At 34.8% G+C, this 18,807-nt stretch overlaps 1 pseudogene across 1 annotated transcript in view; it reads left to right on the top strand.

Annotated features, from left to right (window-relative positions):
* The first annotated feature begins 8,530 nt into the window (after positions 1-8,530).
* Positions 8,531-18,807, top strand: part of LOC307184114 (protein lin-28 homolog A-like) — a 33,522-nt pseudogene continuing 23,245 nt past the window's right edge. Inside the window, exon 1 of the transcript in view lies at positions 8,531-8,650. The product of the transcript in view is annotated as a protein lin-28 homolog A-like (transcript). The remainder of the gene's footprint in view (positions 8,651-18,807) is intronic.

The raw sequence follows: 18,807 nt of genomic DNA, 5'->3' as shown, positions 1-18,807 counted from the left end.
TTTTTCTTATCTTTTAGTAAAGTTAGTTTCGTATAAATTACATATGGTTGGGTCATGTTTTATATTCCCTTAGGAAAGCTTTGCCAATTTAATTGGAGAATTTATTTCATTGAATAGGAGGTAATGACTTATGTATCTGAGTAATACTATCTTTTATTTGCCCCACTTGTACCATATTTCTTTTTAATCTTCTTTCTTTTGGATTTTTGAAAATTGAATTTCAGTTCTATATGATTTTGTAGTTATACATTCTTTTACTTTTCTTAATGAGGTTAATTATAGATTATAACATGCATCTATGAGTTTTTTTAACTTCCTGAAAAATTGAAAGATATTAGAACATTTTAACTGTTTTCCATTCCCTCATTGAATATGCTATTATTGTTTCCTGTTACACCTATCTATATATATGCATATGTTTATATGTGTATGTATCTCTGTATATTTGTGTAATGTTATGTAAGTATAATTAAACTCCATAAAGTTTTGACAGTAGTATTCATTTAGAAGTGCCACATCTTAGAGTTTCTATTCCTCTTTATTCCTTCCTGAGTCTCAAAATTTCAATGTTAAATTATTTTTCTTCTGCCTAAAAGTCAACCTTTAAAAATAGTAGTATGAGGGCTTTCCTGGTGGCGCAGTGGTTGGGGGTCTGCCTGCCGATGCAGGGGACGCAGGTTCGTGCTCCGGTCCGGGAGGATCCCACGTGCCCTGGAGCAGATGGGCCCATGAGCCATGGCTGCTGGGCCTGTGCATCCGAAGCCTGTGCTTCGCGGCGGGAGAGGCCACAGCAGTGAGAGGCCCGCATACTGAAAAAAAAAAAAAAAAAAAAAAAAAAATATATATATATATATATATATACATATACATATATATAGTAGTATGAGACTAAAGATGACAAGTGTTCTTTTTTTGTCTATTTCTTTATTTAAAAAAATCTTTTTTAATATCTTTATTGGAGTATAATTGCTTTACAGTGTTGTGTTAGTTTCTGCTGTATAACAGAGTGAATCAGCTATATGTATGCATACATCACCATATCCCCTTCCTCTTACATCTCCCTCCCACCCTCCCTAACCCACCCCTCAGGTGGTCACAAAGCACCGAGCTGATCTCCCTGTGCTATGAAGCTGCTTCACACTAGCTATATATTTTACATTTGGCAGTGTATATATGTCCACACTGCTCTCTCACTTCATCTCAGCTTACCCTTCCCCCTCCCCATGTCCTCAAAACCATTCTCTATGTCTGCATCTTTATTCCTGTCCTTCCTCTAGGTTCTTCAGAACTTTTTTTTTTTTTTAGATTCCATATATATGTTTAGCATACGGTATCTATTTTTCTCTTTCTGACTTACTTCACTCTGTATGACAGAATCTAGGTGCATCCACCTCACTACAAATAACTCAATTTCGTTTCTTTTTATGGCCGAGTAATATTCCATTGTTATATATGTACCATACCTTCTTTATCCATTCATGTGTCAATGGACACTTAGGTTGCTTCCATGTCCTGGCTATTGTAAATAGTGCTGCAACAGGGAGATCAGCTCGGTGCTTTGTGACCACCTGGAGGGGTGGGATAGGGAGGGTGGGAGGGAGGGAGATGCAAGGGGGAAGAGATATGGGAACATATGTATATGTATAACTGATTCACTTTGTTATAAAGCAGAAACTAACACACCATTGTAAAACAATTATACTCTAATAAAGATGTAAAAAAATAAAAATAAAAAAATAAATAGTGCTGCAATGAATACTGTGGTACATGTCTGTTTTTGATTTATGGTGTTCTCCGGGTATATGCCCAGTAGAGGGATTGCTGGGTCATATGATAGTTCTATTTTTAGTTTTTTAAGGAACCTCCATGCTATTCTCCATAGTGGCTGTATCAATTTACATTCTCCCCAACAGTACAAGAGGGTTACCTTTTCTCCACACCCTCTCCAGCATTTATTGTTTGTAGATTTCTTGATGATAGCCATTCTGACTGGTGTGAGGTGATACCTCATTGTGGTTTTGATGTGCATTTCTCTGATGATTAGTGTTGTTGAGCATCCTTTCATGTGTTTGCTGGCAATCTGTATATCTTCTCTGGAGAAATGTCTGTTTAGATCCTTTGCCCATTTTTGGATTGGGTTGTTTGTTTTTTTGATATTGAGCTGCATGAGCTGCTTGTATATTATGGAAATTAATCCTTTGTCATCTGCTTCGTTTGCAAATATTTTCTCCCATTCTGAAGGTTGTCTTTTCATCTTGTTTATGGTTTCCTTTGCTGTGCAAAAGCTTTTAAGTTTCATTAGGTCCCATTTGTTCATATTTCTTTTTATTTCCAGTTCTCTAGGAAGTGGGTCAAAAAGGATCTTGCTGTGATTTCTGTCATAGAGTGTTCTGCCTATGTTTTCCTCTAAGAGTTTGATAGTGTCTGGCCTTCCATTTAGGTCTTTAATCCATTTTGAGTTTATTTTTGTGTATGGTGTTAGGGAGTGTTCTAATTTCATTCTTTTACATGTAGTTGTCCAGTTTTTCCAGCACCATTTATTGAAGAGGCTGTCTTTTCTCCATTATATATTCTTGCCTCCTTTATCAAAGATAAGGTGTCCATATGTGCATGTCTTTATCTCTGGGCTTTCTATCCTCTTACGTTAATCTATTTCTGCTTTTGTGTCACTACCATACTGCCTTGATTATTGTAGCTTTGTAGTATAGTCTGAATTCAGGGAGCCTGATTCCTCCAGCTCTGTTCAGCCGGTCTACGTCTTTTTGTTGGAGCATTTAATCCATTTATATTTAAGGTAATTATAGATATGTATATTCCTATTGCCATTTTCTTAATTGTTTTTGGTTTGTTTTTGTAGGTCTTTCCCTTCTCTTGTGTTTCCTGCCTAGAGAAGTTACCTTAGTGTTTGTTGTAAAGCTGGTTTGGTGGTGCTGAATTCTCTTACCTCTTGCTTGTCTGTAAAAGTTTTAATTTCTCCATTGAAAATGAATGAGATCCTTGCTGGGTAGAGTAATCTTGGTTGTAGGTTTTTCCCTTTCAGCATTTTACATATGTCCTGCCACTCCCTTCTGACTGCAGAGTTTGTGCTGAAAGATCAGCTGTTAACCTTATGTGGATTCCCTTGTATGTCATTTGTTGTTTTTCCCTTGCTGCTTTTAATATTTGTTCTTTGTATTTAATTTTTGATAGTTTGTGTCTTGCCATGTTTCTCCTTGGATTTATCCTGTATGTGACTCTCTGAGCTTCCTGTACTTGACTATTTCCTTACCCATGTTAAGGGAAGTTTTCAACTATAATCTCTTCAAACATTTTCTCAGACCCTTTCTTTTTCTTTTCTTCTCCTGGGACACCTATAATTCGAATGTTGGTGCGTTTAATGTTGTCCCAGAGGACTCTGAGACTGTCCTCAGTTCTTTTCATTCTTTTTTCTTTATTCTGCTCTGGGGTAGTTATTTCCACTATTTTATCTTCCAGATCACTTCCGTTCTTCTGCCTCAGTTATTCTGCTATTGATTCCTTCTAGAGAATTTTTAATTTCATTTATTGTGTTGTTCATCATTGTTTATTTGCTCTTTAGTTCTTCTAGTCCTTGTTATATGTTTCTTGTATTTTATCCATTCTATTTCCAAGATTTTGGGTCATCTTTACTATCATTACTGTGAATTCTTTTTCAGGTAGATTGCCTATTTCTTCTTCATTTGTTTGGTCTTGTGGGTTTTTACCTTGCTCCTTCATCTGCTGCATATTTCTCTGTTTTCTCATTTTGTTTAACTTACTGTGCTTGGGGTCTCCTTTTCACAGGCTGCAAGTTCGTAGTCCCCATTGTTTTTGACATCTGTAACCAGTGGGTGAGGTTGGTTTAGTGGCTTGTGTAGGCTTCCTGGTGGAGGCGACTGGTGCCTGTGTTCTGGTGGGTGTGGCTGGATCTTGTCTTTCTGGTGGGGAGGGCCACGTCCTGTGGTGTGTTTTGGGGTGTCTGTGAAGTTAGTATGATTTTAGGCAGCCTCTCTGCTAATGGGTGGTGTTGTGTTCCTGTCTTACTAGTTGTTTGACATGGGGCATCCAGCAGTGGAGCTTGCTGGCTGTTGGGTAGACCTAGGTCTTAGAGTTGAGGTGAGGATCTCTGGGCGAGCTCTCGCTGATTGATATTAAGTGGGGCCAGAATGTCTCTGGTGGTGGTCCAATGTCCTGAACTTCGCTCTCCCACCTCAGAGGCTTAAGGCTAACACCAGGCCAGAGCACCAAGACCCTGTCAGCCACACGGCTCAGGGTCGTGAAATAAAAGATTCATTTTTTAAAAATTTAATGCTATGTGAGTCTGGAATTTTGGAGAAGTTTGTTTTGAATTATGTTTTCTTTGTTTGGGAGGATGAAATTATATGGTTATATACAGTTTTCAATTTATGTTATTCATTCATAAGTCAAGTTAATATTTTTTAAAACAAAAGCAAAAACAATCCTGCATTATTATTCACTATTTGATATTTTAAAGATAAAAAGTTTCATTTATGAAAGAGTTTTGCAAACTGTTATGAAAGTTGGAATGATTGGGCATTTGAAACCAAGAATATTTAAGAATTAAGTTAAAATAAGCCCAAGAGAATGCCATCAAAAGTCCAATATTATTATAATAGTTGTAAAGGTCATACAGGTCTGCTATTAATTTTACTGGTATTTGTTATGTAGCATCTGAAAAAGTAATTTTTCTGTAAAATTTTACTCTTTTTACATTAAATTAGCTTGAAGCTAAAAATATATTTCTACATTTAAATATGGGATTTTACACTTCATTTTTTAAGTAATCATATAAAAGTCCTGAAAAAAACACTTGTTCTAATTTTAAAAGGTGTACACCTACATATATTCCTGAATATTCTTTTTTTTTTTTTTTTGCGGTACGTGGGCCTCTCACTGTTGTGGCCTCTCCCTTTGCGGAGCACAGGCTCCGGATGTGCAGGCTCAGCGGCCATGGCTCACGGGCCCAGCCGCTCCGCGGCATGTGGGATCTTCCCAGACTGGGGCACGAACCCGTGTCCCCTGCATTGGTAGGAGGACTCTCAGCCACTGTGCCACCAGGGAAGCCCCCTGAACATTCTTATAATGAAAAAATCTTGATTGTCATAGGAAAGTTTAAGCATATTTTAATAGTCCATGGAAGTTATCATATGTGTAAGTACATGTTATCAAGTAATATTTGATATGTAGGATACAAATAAATGTTGCTGGAAACTTTTTCACTCTGATTTTTAAAAAATCTTATTTTAGTCTAGCTAGTACAATAGTGACATTTCACTTAACACCTTTCCCCTTAATACAAGGTATGTCTTGCCTTTTCTGTTTATAATATTTATAAATATTTTCTTTCTAGCACTATTTTAGAAAATAAATTTAACTGCCAGCTTGGTAATACATTATTTATTAATACTTTTTTCTTTTAGAATAGTTTTAGGTTCACAGCAAAATTTAAAGGAAGGTAGAGAGATTTCTCACATACCCCCTAACCAAACACATGCATACTCTTCCCCATTATCAGCATCACTCATCAGAATGGTAGATATGTTACAATTGGTAAAGCTACATTGATACATCATAATCTGGCAAAACCATAGTCAGCCTTAGGGCTCACTCTAGTTGCTGTACAATTCTTTGGGTTTGGACAAACATATAATGACATAGATCCATCATTATGGTATCACACAGAGTATTTTCACTGCCCTAAAAATCCTCTGTGCTTTGCCTATTCATCTCTCCCTCTACCCAGTCCCTAGTAAACACTGATTTTTTTACCTTCTCCATAGTTTTGCCTTTTCCAGAATGTCATATTGTTGTAATCATACAATATGTAGCTTTTCAGACTGGCTTCCTACACTTATGAATATTATGTATATTTTATGGTATTATAATATATAATAGTATATATTATGTAATATATAATCATATTATAGATAATTATGTTGTATATACAATATTATATATCAGTAATATACATAGGCATAAGTAATATGCATTTAAGATTCTTCCTGTCTTTTTATGGTTTGATAGCTCACTTCTTTTTAGCATTGAATAATATTCTATTGTCTGAGTGTACCACTGTTTTTTTATCCATTCATCTACTGAAGGACATCTTGATTGCATCCAAGTTTTTGGCAATTATGAATAAAGTTGGGTTAAACATCCTTGTGTAAGTTTTTGTGTGAAAATACATTTTCAACTCTTTGGGTAAATACCAACAAGTACAATTGCTGGATCATATGGTAAGAGTATGTTAGTTTTGTAAGAATCTAGCACACTGTCTTCCAAAATGGCTGTATTATTTTGCATTTCCACCAGCAATGAATGAGAGTTCCTGTTGCTCCACATCTTCACCATCATTTGGTGTTGTCAGTGTTCTGGATTTTGGCCATTCAAATAGGTGTGTAATGATATCTCATTGCTGTTTTCATTTTCATTTTTCTTGATGACATATGATGTGGAGCATATTTGCTTATGCTTATTTTCAGTGAGGTGTCTGTTAAAGTCTTTGACTCATTTTTGGTCCTATGGTTTATTTTCTTATTATTGAGTTTTAAGAGTTCTTTGTATATTCTAGATAACAGTTCTTTACCAGATGTATCTTTTGCAAATATTGTCTCCCAGTCTGTAGCTAGTGTCTCATTCTCTTGACATTGTCTTTCGCAGAGTAGAAGTTTTTAATTTAGTGGAATCCAGCTTATCAATTATTTCTTTTATGGATTATTCCCTTTGGTGTTGTACCTAAAATGTCATTGTCAAATCCAAGGTCATCTAGGCTTTTTTCTATGTTACCTTCTCCAGCTTTTATAGTTTTGCCATTACAGGGCAGTCTGTGATCATTTTGAGTTAATTTTTGTGAAGGGCACTAATATAAATTGTATTGTGTTTTCAATTTTAGATTCCACTTGTTTATTGCTGCTTTTTAGGAAAGCAATGAACTTTGTATATTAACTTTGTATCCTACAAACTTGCTACACTTGCCTACTTCCAGGAGATGTTTTTGTCTATTTTCTCAGATTTTTCTACATAGACAAGCATGTCAGTGATTTGTTCAGTGGAGTGAGTGATTCAGTGATATCTGATGAAATCTCACAGCTGCACCTTTCTCTAGAAATTGTACTAACTCTTACTAATTTGCAACTATATAAAGGGGAGCTGTTTTGTCCAAAAGATTATGCTGATGTGTGTGTGTGTGTGTGTGTGTGTGTGTGTGTGTGTGTGTGTCTTACCAAGGCATCCAGAGTACTTGCCACTTCCTCTGATCAGGTTTAATTAATATTATATCATAAATATAGAGGATCAATGTGATGTTCTGCAGAATATCTAAGTGTTGTAAGTATGGTGTAAGATAAACCGTAAATATACTAAGGGGCCTACCACAGATGTGATATTTCGGGAGTTTTAGTATTTTTGTGGCATGCTGGGATATCCCTTGCAAAGTTAAAGACAAGATAGGACAATCAGTACTTCCTACCACTTTAAAAGAAACACAACACATGGTAGACTTCCTTGAGGTTTGCAGGCAGTATATTTAATGCTTGCAAGAAAACTCTGAAACTAAGATCTATTTATCAGGTTACATGAAGGGTTGCTTATTTTGAATATGGTTCTGAGCATGAAAGGTCTCTGCTGCAAGTTAACACTACAGTACAAGCAGCCTTGCCACTCAGGCCATGTGAATAAACTGATCCCAAGGTATGAGAGGTATATGTGGTAAGAAGTGAGGCTGGTGAAACCAATGACAAGGCCTAATAAGAGATTCACACACTGATCCTTAGAGTTCTGGCACAAAGACCTGCCATCTCCAGAAGATAATTATGCACCATTTGAAAAGTATCTCCTTGCAAGAAACTTTACATCAATATACCAAGCAGTCAGGATTGACCACTAAGTTTAAGTTCAGGTGAGCCCAGAAGGCTATAGACTAGAAGTGGTCAATCTAAAACTGGGTTCAAGGGGTGTAGAGGGCACATGTAAACTGCACAAAAGATGATCAAACTCCCATGTTATTTTCCACTATTGTACTGATAATTTTTTGTCAAATGACATCTATGACCTTACTGGGATTTCCTATACCTAGCTGATGGAGAATAGAAAAGCCCAAGGCTAATGCAAGGATAAATTAGCTTAGTATGGGTGTGCATGTCATGGTCTGCTTATATTCTATAATACTAAGCAAGCTTGGCCCTGAAAGACAGTGGTGAAGGGTGTATTCTCAGTAGGCAGAGTTTGGGCAGTGTTACTGATCATCCACTTTGTATAGAAAGAGAATTGTCCTGAGGAAAGTATATACAAGAGGCATGTGGATGGACCTATAAGACACAAAATATACTGTGTGAATATTTGCATCAAGAGACAATTCCCTTCAGAGAGCATCAACTTCAGAAGAGGCATTAAACCACCAAGTGCACAAGACACCTTATTAAATTAAGTGTCATTAAATTTCAGCCAGTCTTCCTCACTGGGCATCCCAGTGCTTATGCCATAGATCATGAATGGAACAGCCATGGTAGTATAGATGGAGGTCCAGCAGCTCGCAATCTTAAACCAGCTTGATGTCGTTCTTGCTGGTGCTGAGTATCTGACCTGTCAGTACCAGAGAACAATGCTGAGTCCACAGTACAGCACAATCCCTCAAGTAGGAGGACCAGTTATTTGGTGGCAATTTGGTTACAATGAACTCCTTAGAATCTGGAAAGGGCAATGACTTATCCTGAATTGTCACTCACTCTAGAAATAGTTTTGCTTTCCATTTGTGCTGTGGTTCAGCCAGCTCCACTACTTAAATACATACTAATGTGGGATTTCCTATAACATATCCTCAAACTAAGGATTCTTAACAGCAAAAGTACTGCAGCAGCGTGCACATGACCATGGTTCAGCCACAAACTTCACTGTCCTGAAGCTGTTTGTCTGATAAAGCAGGTTCACAGCCTCTTGAAGAAACAGCTGAAATGCCAACTTGAAGATGAATCTCTGAAAGGATGAGATGCTGTCATTCAGAATGTGGAATAATCATTAAAGCAATGGCTGTGATACAGTGTGTTGTTTCCAATAGATGGAGTACATGGGTCTGGAAATGAAAGAATGGAAGTAGCAGTGGTTCAACTCACCAGCATTCCAGTGACTAATTTGTGCTTCCTGTCTCCTCTAGACTCTTTGAGTGTAGAGTAAGTCACTTCCTCAAGGAAATACACTAAGATTTTAACTAGGCTTAAAGCTATAACTGCTGTCTGGTGTCTTTGGGCTCTTTATAGCAGTTGATCAACTGGTTCAGAAGGAAGCTACTATACTACCAAAGGTAATTAACTGTGACCATCATGAGGGCTGCTGTTTCCATAACAAGGGCAGGGCAAAAGGTACACGGCAGTCAGGAGATCCTGTGGGTATTTCTTGGTACTTCTCTGCTTAACTTTAATTGTAAATGGGTCAGTAAATAGACACACCTGATAAATACACAGTAACCAAGGCTCAGAATCCTTAGGGATCAGAATTTCCACTATGCAACCACAAAGACCAGTAGAAGTACTAGTTAAATGTAAGAGGGGTCTTGATTGGGTAGCAGAAAAATTAGATGATACGTATCAATTACAGCCTTAGACCAACTGCAGCAGCATGTGCTGCAGTTCATTGCAATAACTTTTCTGTTGTAAAACTTCTCTTAAGTTGTGACCAACCTTTAGCCTGGATGAAATGAACTAAACGTGAGAAGGAAGCAGATTTGAGCAGTACAATGCATTCACCATGGTGGAGACTAATGATGTCGCATTTAGATCCCTTTTATTAGGACAGTGTATCCTAGCTGTCTTAAGGGTTGTCTCTTACTGGTTCATAGCTTCCTTCCTTTCAAAGGTTTGCTGTTGTCCAAATAAAATAGGTTATGCTCGCTGCAGGGGGCAACTACAGTCAATGATTGGCTGACAGGGGTACTTAACGCCTTCCTCTTGCCTCAAGCTGAGGCCAATTTGTTGGACTCTTCATGCTCTGGGACATCTCATGAAATCAAACTGAAGCTACTCCCCTGCTATGATCTCATCCAACTTTTGCCCTCTTCTGCTTATTTCACTCACTTTCTCCTGAGATGAAGAGAGAATTCCTTCAAAAAACCATGTGCAACTAAAACCCCGTATCAGCCTCTGTTTCCAGGAAAGCCAAATTAAGACACTTTGTGACCGTGAGATTTTAAATTAAAAGTACGAATTTTCAGCTTTCTCAGTTGTAATCTATTAAAGGTACAGTTGACCCTTGAACAATGTGGGGGTTAAGGGTCCTAACCCAGGCGAAGTTGAAAATCTAAGTATAACTTTACAGTAGGCCCTCTGTATCTGTGGTTCTGCATCTGCAGGTTCAACCAGCCCTGGGTCATGTAGTACTGTAGTACATATATACTGAAAACAATCCACATATAAGTGACTCCACACAGCTCAAACCTGTGCTGTTCAAGGGTCAACTGTATATGTTCCTGCCATTGCTCTGTAGGTAGCAGTTTCTACAAAATCAGCCACTCTATAATTCCTAATACCCTGTCTTTGGTCAGCTGAGTAGTTGAATGTTGCAATAATGGTGTCTTCTGTATGTTATTGTATCACACAGTACAATTTTCAAATGCTCAGAAGAGAGTTAATTTGCTTGGCTCTGATATGGAATATATATTCTGGTCTTTTTCTAACTGTATCTTGTACCACTGGTTCAGGCGTTTATAGAATAGGGTTCTTGTACACCTGATCTCATGTCACTTCTGTACACCACAGTCCAGGCTCCCAGGACTTTGGACTTCTTACCACAAAACTGAGCTCATCTCTAGGCCTGGCATTGGCTTTGTCCCAAAATGTGTTGCCCTGAGAGCAGACCATGGTACTGGTGAGTTAATTCCTAGGCCTGAGAGAAAGTTATGCAGCTGCTCCTTTGGAAAGTGCTAAAATGTGAGGTGCGGATGTCCACAAAGGCAAGTGCAAAGCCCCTTGTCATATATGGTACAGACCCAGAGGCACTGAGGCTCAGAGTGCTGGCTCTCCTCATATCATGATGTTCCAGGACAGAATTCTTGAAAGTGAGGATTGGAAACTCACACCTGACCTTTTAATGACTGTAAAGATATGTTTTCAAGGTAGGAGAATTGAACATTATTTATTAATGGCTTTAGCTTGTTTAGATATTTTAATTATTTAATCAAATATATATGGATCTTATACTCTTGCAAATGTTAGGTTGGACTTAGTATTGCAATCATTAGTTTAGACCATAATTTCTATATTTGAACCCAGGTAACATATTTGTATAATGAACATTACAATATGTTCAAGCATTCCACATGCACGACTTTTCCCTTTGTTCATCTTCTTTATCTACACAATTTTTATACCTACATGCCTGAATTGTGAAATGCACATTAACTCATCTCTTTTACAAATATATTTCATTTTATTCAATACTATTCCCACTACTAACCTCATTATGTCTATTTGTATTATTTCTCTGTTTTTGACATAGTTTGTAACACCTCTCCATTTTGTATCATATGAGAACCTTATTAATATTCCATTTACTTGCTCTTCTAAAATTCTTAATTAAAATGCTAAACAGGATATTAAATCAGATGGAGGCAAGGAATGACCTCTGTGACAGACCAGAAGACAACTTCCTCAATGTAATATTGCTATTTATCATGTTTCTTGATATATTACTTCAGATAGTTTTCTGTGACTGTGAAATCAATTTAATATTTTGTTAAAATACAGTTTTGCTTTAAAACTTTACTTATGGATCTCAACGTCATCATTATAACCTGCAAGAAATAGACTTCTTCCATTTTATAAAAATTGTTAAATAAATGTTGTATGATGAATACTTGTCTTAATCAGGATTCAATTTAAGAAGTGTTTTGTTTTTCAAAACACTATCATGAGCCATAATCAATGTAGAAAACATAGACTTCTAGTTTAGTATATTTAAAAAATGGGATTTTTGTAGGAAAATATGAAAACCTTGTAGGAATTTGTTCAACACATGTCTATTATGTTCATTCTTTCCTTCTAAGCTCACTGTATTAGGGCACTGAGGCTTTTACTTAACAACCAGAGACTTACTTAACATTTTTAAAAATGGCTGAATAAAACTCACTCACTAACTCAGAAGAAACTTGGAAGATTCTGACACTCATTCAATATAATGTGGAAATCATCATTTCAAAACAGTGGAAAAATTTGAATTGTCTCATGTGTTCATATACGAATTTACTTGAACCACTCACTCTACTGAACAAAACATACGTTGAAGGTATATTGTCCTCCTTATTTAAAAAATATCTCAACTAAGTATTCTATTTTTTTTTAACACCACAAGAGGAGTGGGTTAGGGATGCCACATTTTCTGGTTGTTAGTTTTTCTTTAAATATAATTTGGGGTCATAGGGTACCTAACAACCATTTTTTTACACATTCCAATGTATATTACTACTTTAATATCCCTAAAATATATCAGTTAAACATCCTAACGTGTACAAAATACATTTAAAGGGACAGGGATCAGAATAAAAATGTTAAAAGGCACCCCATAATAATCAACATCTTGAAACATTTACTTAAAATTATTTAATTAAACATTGGCAAAGTATAATTATATAATTAAAATGAATGCAATTAAAGTAAGTTTTAAGTAAACCATAAAACCTATAAAATTTGAATAATTATAAAACGTAGAACATGTATTTTGGAGATTATTGGAGATTATGAATAACTGGAGATTATGAATACACATCTTTCAAAAGCTTATGCCTAGTATTATGGAACACCATTACCATTCCCCATTTAAACCTATGATACATGAAGCTTTTAAAAGTGAATAATGGACACAATAGTGAATAATAAAGGACAATGTTCCTGCCCTCATAGGCCAAAATGGGCAAAATTTTACAAACTAATGAATATTATGAGAATTCCAGAGAGTGAGAGTATTGGAAATATAAGCAGTATAATTGGAGAGGATGTGATTGAGGGACTGAGGGAGTTTGTTTATTTAAAAGGATTAGGAAAACAGATACTTCATCATGATTTTCACCAAACTTCTGGAATTTAATTAGTTGTATGTGTATATCTTACAATGAATGAATCCACTATCTTATGAGAAACTTCAAATTGGGCCCCCAGAACAGAGGAAGAGCCTCCAGAACTCTACAGTGATTTATGCTGAAATGTTTCAGCACTTGTCAGAGAACAGAACTAATTTGAGTTATTTTAGTAATTTAAGTTGTGAAAGCTTATTTTACACAATGAAAAGTAGGTAGTATGATAATGACTATGATGATAATTAAGTCTACGTTGAAGTATAGGTTAAGATACTATCTTCTCTGTGTCTATCATTATATGCAAGGTAATATTGTATACATATTTATAACATTTCCTTCTCTGTGTTTATTATAAACATAAATAACTTTTTCAGTTTCATCTTAACTCTATTAAATGTCTTCATTCAGTGAATAGTATATATAAAAATGTATGTGTGAAAAGAAATAAATTGAAAATAGGTATCATAGTAAAAACAAGCAGAATTGCAATAACAATATAAGATATAGTATAAAAGTATCCCTCAGCATCCTCTCTTTATTTTTGATATATCTATCTTTCGTCACAAAAATAAGAAATTATGTAATAATGATTTGCATTTTGTATATCAAAAATGGAGCCTTAAAAAAAGGTAAGTATCTACATTTCAAACTTATTGGGTCCAAAATATTTTGTCAACCCCATTAAACTCCTTAAATTAGGTGCCTAATTAAAGTCACAGACATTCTGTCCAGGGCTTCAGAGTGTGCCAGTTATTCTTCCAAATAGATGCCAGTCGTTGAATTATAGATTTGTGCTGTGGAAAATTATGTTAGTGGTAGTCACATATTCATTGACTTTATGTCTAAATAGGAAAACTGAAGGCTATTATACATATTAAAGTAGGGTGGAAGAAGCTATAGAACTTGACCATTCTGTTTTAAAACCAATATTTACTTCATCTTTTTATTGTGTGAATATAGCACCCATAGACTGTATCTGGCATCTAAATGTCAATTTAACCTTCAGGCTTTGCAAATTTCATCCATATTAAACTATATATTGTAAGTGCAGAATGTCACAGAGTCTAAGTGCATGCTCTAGATCTTTACTTATAATCACTCTGCTGTTAGAAAAAAATAGTTAATATTACAATGTTTATATTCTGGACACCTAGGACATAAATAAATTTTATTTCTTAGATGAGTCACTTAAGAAATGAGCTTGTTCAGGAAATACTGGTTTCGAGTCTATGAAAAAGGAAAAAGAAATGTTTGGAAGGGAATCAGGGTATGGAAAGATCAAAATGAAAGTTCACACTAAATGATGCATCTTTTCATTCAAGTAAATGTCAGCTATCAGTTTCAGAGCACTGTCCTGATTTTTAAGAATAAAGCCACGAATACAGTGGAGAATATGATGAAAATAAAGATCATAAAACTTTGGGGATTAATAAAATTCTTCATTGCAGAAAAGAGGGTGATTTCTTTTAGCACACAGGATGTAGGGGTCATTTTCAGAGGCTGTCTTTGGAAAGGTAGCCCTTTAAGTGGCATTTCATTCTGTAATATTAAAAAGCAATTTTTATAGACCAGTTTTTCTTTTATCTGAAGTCAAGTGGAATGTAGAAATAGTTCTACAAAATATTCAGAGAAGAAATATTCTTTTACCTCTTTACCTTTGGGGTAGGAACCCAAAGAGTTTTATTGATCTAAAACCCAGGAGCAATTTGATGGTCCCTAATCAGAGGAGTAAAACTGAAACAACTGAACAATAAAAAAAGGTTACTAAGCTACATGTTACTCCCAAATCATATGGCAGGTTTCCTGCAGGTAATCCGTATTATAAACCATCAGCATCAGATAGTAAGTTGTACAGGCACTGGGTGTGTAGAAATCTTGCCTGACATGTTTGGATTTTATTTCTGATGCTTCCAGAAATGATATTTTACATCATTTGCAATCCTCATGGAACCACTGATGTTTTAGATAATTTTGATCTAATAAAAATGTTTTGTAATTCATTTGGTTCATTTTAATTATTGGATAATCTTTTTTTTTACTTTATTATTTTAATCAAATTAATGGCAAAACAAAGCAAACTTGAAGACTGAAATGCACTTCATAATCAAGGGTTATCACAGAAAACACATAAGCTTTATATAAGAAAAATTCCCAGAGTAATTCCTTTTATTAGAACACATTTGCTTTGGGAGTAAACACAGTTTAAAAATCTAAAAATAACATTACATTATGTTTCAACTTAATTTAACATAAAATTTAATATAATTTTAAAAGAGGATGGACTAGTTTATAATTATTACATTTTAACAACATGATCCTACTTGGATCCAAATGTATACAATTCCTGATTAATGCTATCAATTTAGGATATTGATGGGTGTTCGTATTAATATCCCAACTCCAAATGGTTTGAACAGTAAGACATTCATTAGTCTACTTCAAAATCTGAAAGTATGACTATTTAAAGGTAGGTTAATTAAGAGACATAAAAAAAGACATCCATCCACTACACAGGATTTTTTTCATCCTCTACTCTGCCTTCCTCAGCAGTTTGACTTTTGTGCGAAGATAGAAATTTTCCCCAGAGATCCCCCTGCAGATTCCACCTTGTGTCCTTTGGCCAGAATGGCATTATTATATGTCCACTTTTAAATGAACTACTAGCACCCAGAAAGGAATGACCATGATTATTTTTACCTAATGAAAATTAATCACTACCCTTGGGGAGGATGGGGGGAAAGGGTGTGGACAAAGGAAGGGGGCCTCCATAGAAGAAAGGAAACAAGTACTAAGTGATAACGAAGTGTATTTTTCACACCAGTGATACTGGGAACAGTTGGTTTATTAGAAGAAACTTTGTGAATCAATAAACTGATTTGACCCCTCCTGCAAATCAAAAGGAAGGAAGAGAGAGAGAATTATTCAAAATGGGGAGATTACATGTATTTTCTCCAGAAAAGATAGCCTAGCATTGATTTTTAAAAGCAGTTGGTCCCAGAAAGTAGGGCAGGATTTGAAGATATTTTTAATAATATTCTGTCTGTCATGAATTTGAAAAAAACAGTACTAAAATATATTTGAGTGATTTGAGCAGTGCTGACATGCCTCCTACTTTTTACTTTAACTGATGACTATCTTTTTTAACCTTTGATTTTAAGTCTTTAAGAGAAACATTTTATATTTATGTGGCATATTCAATTTAGAGTTCAAGAAACAGTCCATAAATTGATTTACTAACTATAGACCATGTTCTGCACTTAATTATTCACCATTATATTCCTCTTTGGAGTCTTAGGACAAAAAAATCTAGTTTCTCCCAATACTGAAATAAATTGTCATGTCTGCTGGGCTATTTGGAAGCTATTCAATTGTATAAATTAACACTCAGTAACAGCTTAGAATTGCTCGCAAACATTTTAACTATAGAAACACATAAAAACTCCCTTGCTGGTATCTAACTAGGGAGAAGTAAGAGAGGAGAGGAAAGGAGAAGACAGGAGGGGAAGAGAAGTGAGGGGAGGAAAGGGAATGGGAGGGCAGAAGAAGAAAAGAAATCAAGAAGTGTCTTAAGAAAAGTGAATAAGAAGTATTTTAATCTATTTTTAAAAGTCCAATGCACTTAAATTAACTGCTTTACTTAGAAAAAAATCAAGTATGCCACTTTTCTTGTGAATTAAGCTAATTACAGAGCCCCAAAATGTATTTAAAAGGAACTGTCAATTTTTGGATTAGAAACACATAATATTCATTATTATAATACTACATCCCTCATCTTTATTCAAGTAATTTCCTGTACTTTTTAATGTGAGCAATAAATTCTAATACAATGGAGTCTCTGAGATTAAAATAAGATCGTATAGTGTTTGAATCAATCAGAAACAAAATCAAATATTACCTCAGATTTAACACAGTTGTGATTTTAAGAAGAGGCAGTGAAAGACTCAGTTCTTAGTAGGCAGAACTTAGTTTGAATGTGCTGCTTGTTCTGCTAAAAAAAATTTTGTTTTTGATGTTGTTTAACAAATCTAAATTTCATTCATTTAGCTGAAGAATAACAATAGTAAAGCATATCTTTGTTAAATCATCTAGATGTACATATATACGTATTGTACACGAGAGAATGTGAGACTGAATATGTGTGTGTTTCTTGTACAGAGGTTTGTATATATACAAATAAACATAAAAATTTAATTCAAAATATGTTATTTTAAAACTGAAATCAGTGTGATTTATAGTCATCGGTACCTTGATATTTCAGTCTATTTTCAGTAGTACCTAATAATTTTATAAAGCTTTTTACAGAATATGAAAAATGAATTCAAAATTTATTTTAAACTTAACTAATATTATCTGAAATTTGCTATATACATACCAAAAAAACCCAAAAAACAAAAAACTAGTACTCAAGAAGAACAAACTGGAAACAAGCAGTTTAAAATGATAAACTATTTTACATAGTTCCAGTTTGCATGGAAAAAAAAATCAATTATTTTTAACTTTAATTTCTAACATGGTTAAGATACATTTAGGAAAATCTAAGAAGCTAGACATATAGTGACTTAATATTCATTTACATTCAATTATAGTATAAATTTGAAAATAACAAAATCAAAACCATGCTAGTATGTTTGCCGTATGTGTGAGTATTTGTAAGTAATATTTCTGGATTTAGATAGCACTAGAATCGATTAAATACTAAATATAAATACCTGTGTTTGAAAAGTTTTTCTTTTAAATATTAGTTAAAATCTAGAGAACTTGCTTCATAATCACTGTAATTTATCCAGGCAACATGTACAAACAATATGGGCATACATTCTTTATTGATGATTTTAAATAACTCGATTTGAAATTCAGATAATTTAAGTGGAAAACAGCCATTGACTCAACATTCTTTCCTTAAAATCGTGGACATAATGACCAACCCCTGAACTATCAGCTTCTTGTTGCCTGGTTGTTACACTACTATATGCAAAGGCGCCCCTCTGAATTGCATGTGTAGGTATCTGGTTTAAGCTTATTATTTATAAGTTTGGTAAGCATATGCATAAGCTCTGAATTTATTTTTATACTATAGGCCAATTTGAAGCGTCCGAGTCCTATAAGTATGTCCTATAAGTATAATTTGTGTATATTAATAAGCCCATGTACCTGAATAATACAATCTGAAACTTTGAATTAAAATCTTGTTTACCAGTAGAGAGGCAAATTCTAGCCTCATTTAGCCATTGGTTTACTAGACATGTGACTCCAAATCTTAAAACCAGAGAAAGCTGAGAAAACTGTATCGGCCTAGTGCCACATTTCAATGACTGAGTAATAAACTCACTTTGTTTACACTGATATGATGCACTTGAAAAACATGAACACATTTCATATAATCAATAAGTATACCATATGTTTTAGTGAAAAGTATCAATAGTTTTCCTGAGATTCAGTTATTCATTCATACAATACATACATAATCAATGCCATATTTGTCAGACATTGTGATATAACAATGAGATACATAGTAATTATTACAGTATTTATTTGCTGATTTTACAGAGTGAGGTAGCGTCTTGACCAGCTTCACAAAAATAGCATGTACCCAGAAGTGGAACACAGATTTTTTCCCATCATAGCCAGCAGGATACTTATGTTCCATTTCAGAAACACTGTCTTTAATGAAGATTGAGGAAACATCACTATCATATCAGCACATTTTTAAATGCCCACAATGTAAATATGGA

This window comes from Stenella coeruleoalba (assembly GCF_951394435.1).
Source record: "Stenella coeruleoalba genome assembly, chromosome: 3".
In the NCBI taxonomy this organism is placed as follows: Eukaryota; Metazoa; Chordata; class Mammalia; order Artiodactyla; family Delphinidae; genus Stenella; species Stenella coeruleoalba.
The sequence above is the reverse complement of the archived record's forward strand: the minus strand, read 5'-3'. Positions and strand labels throughout refer to the sequence as shown.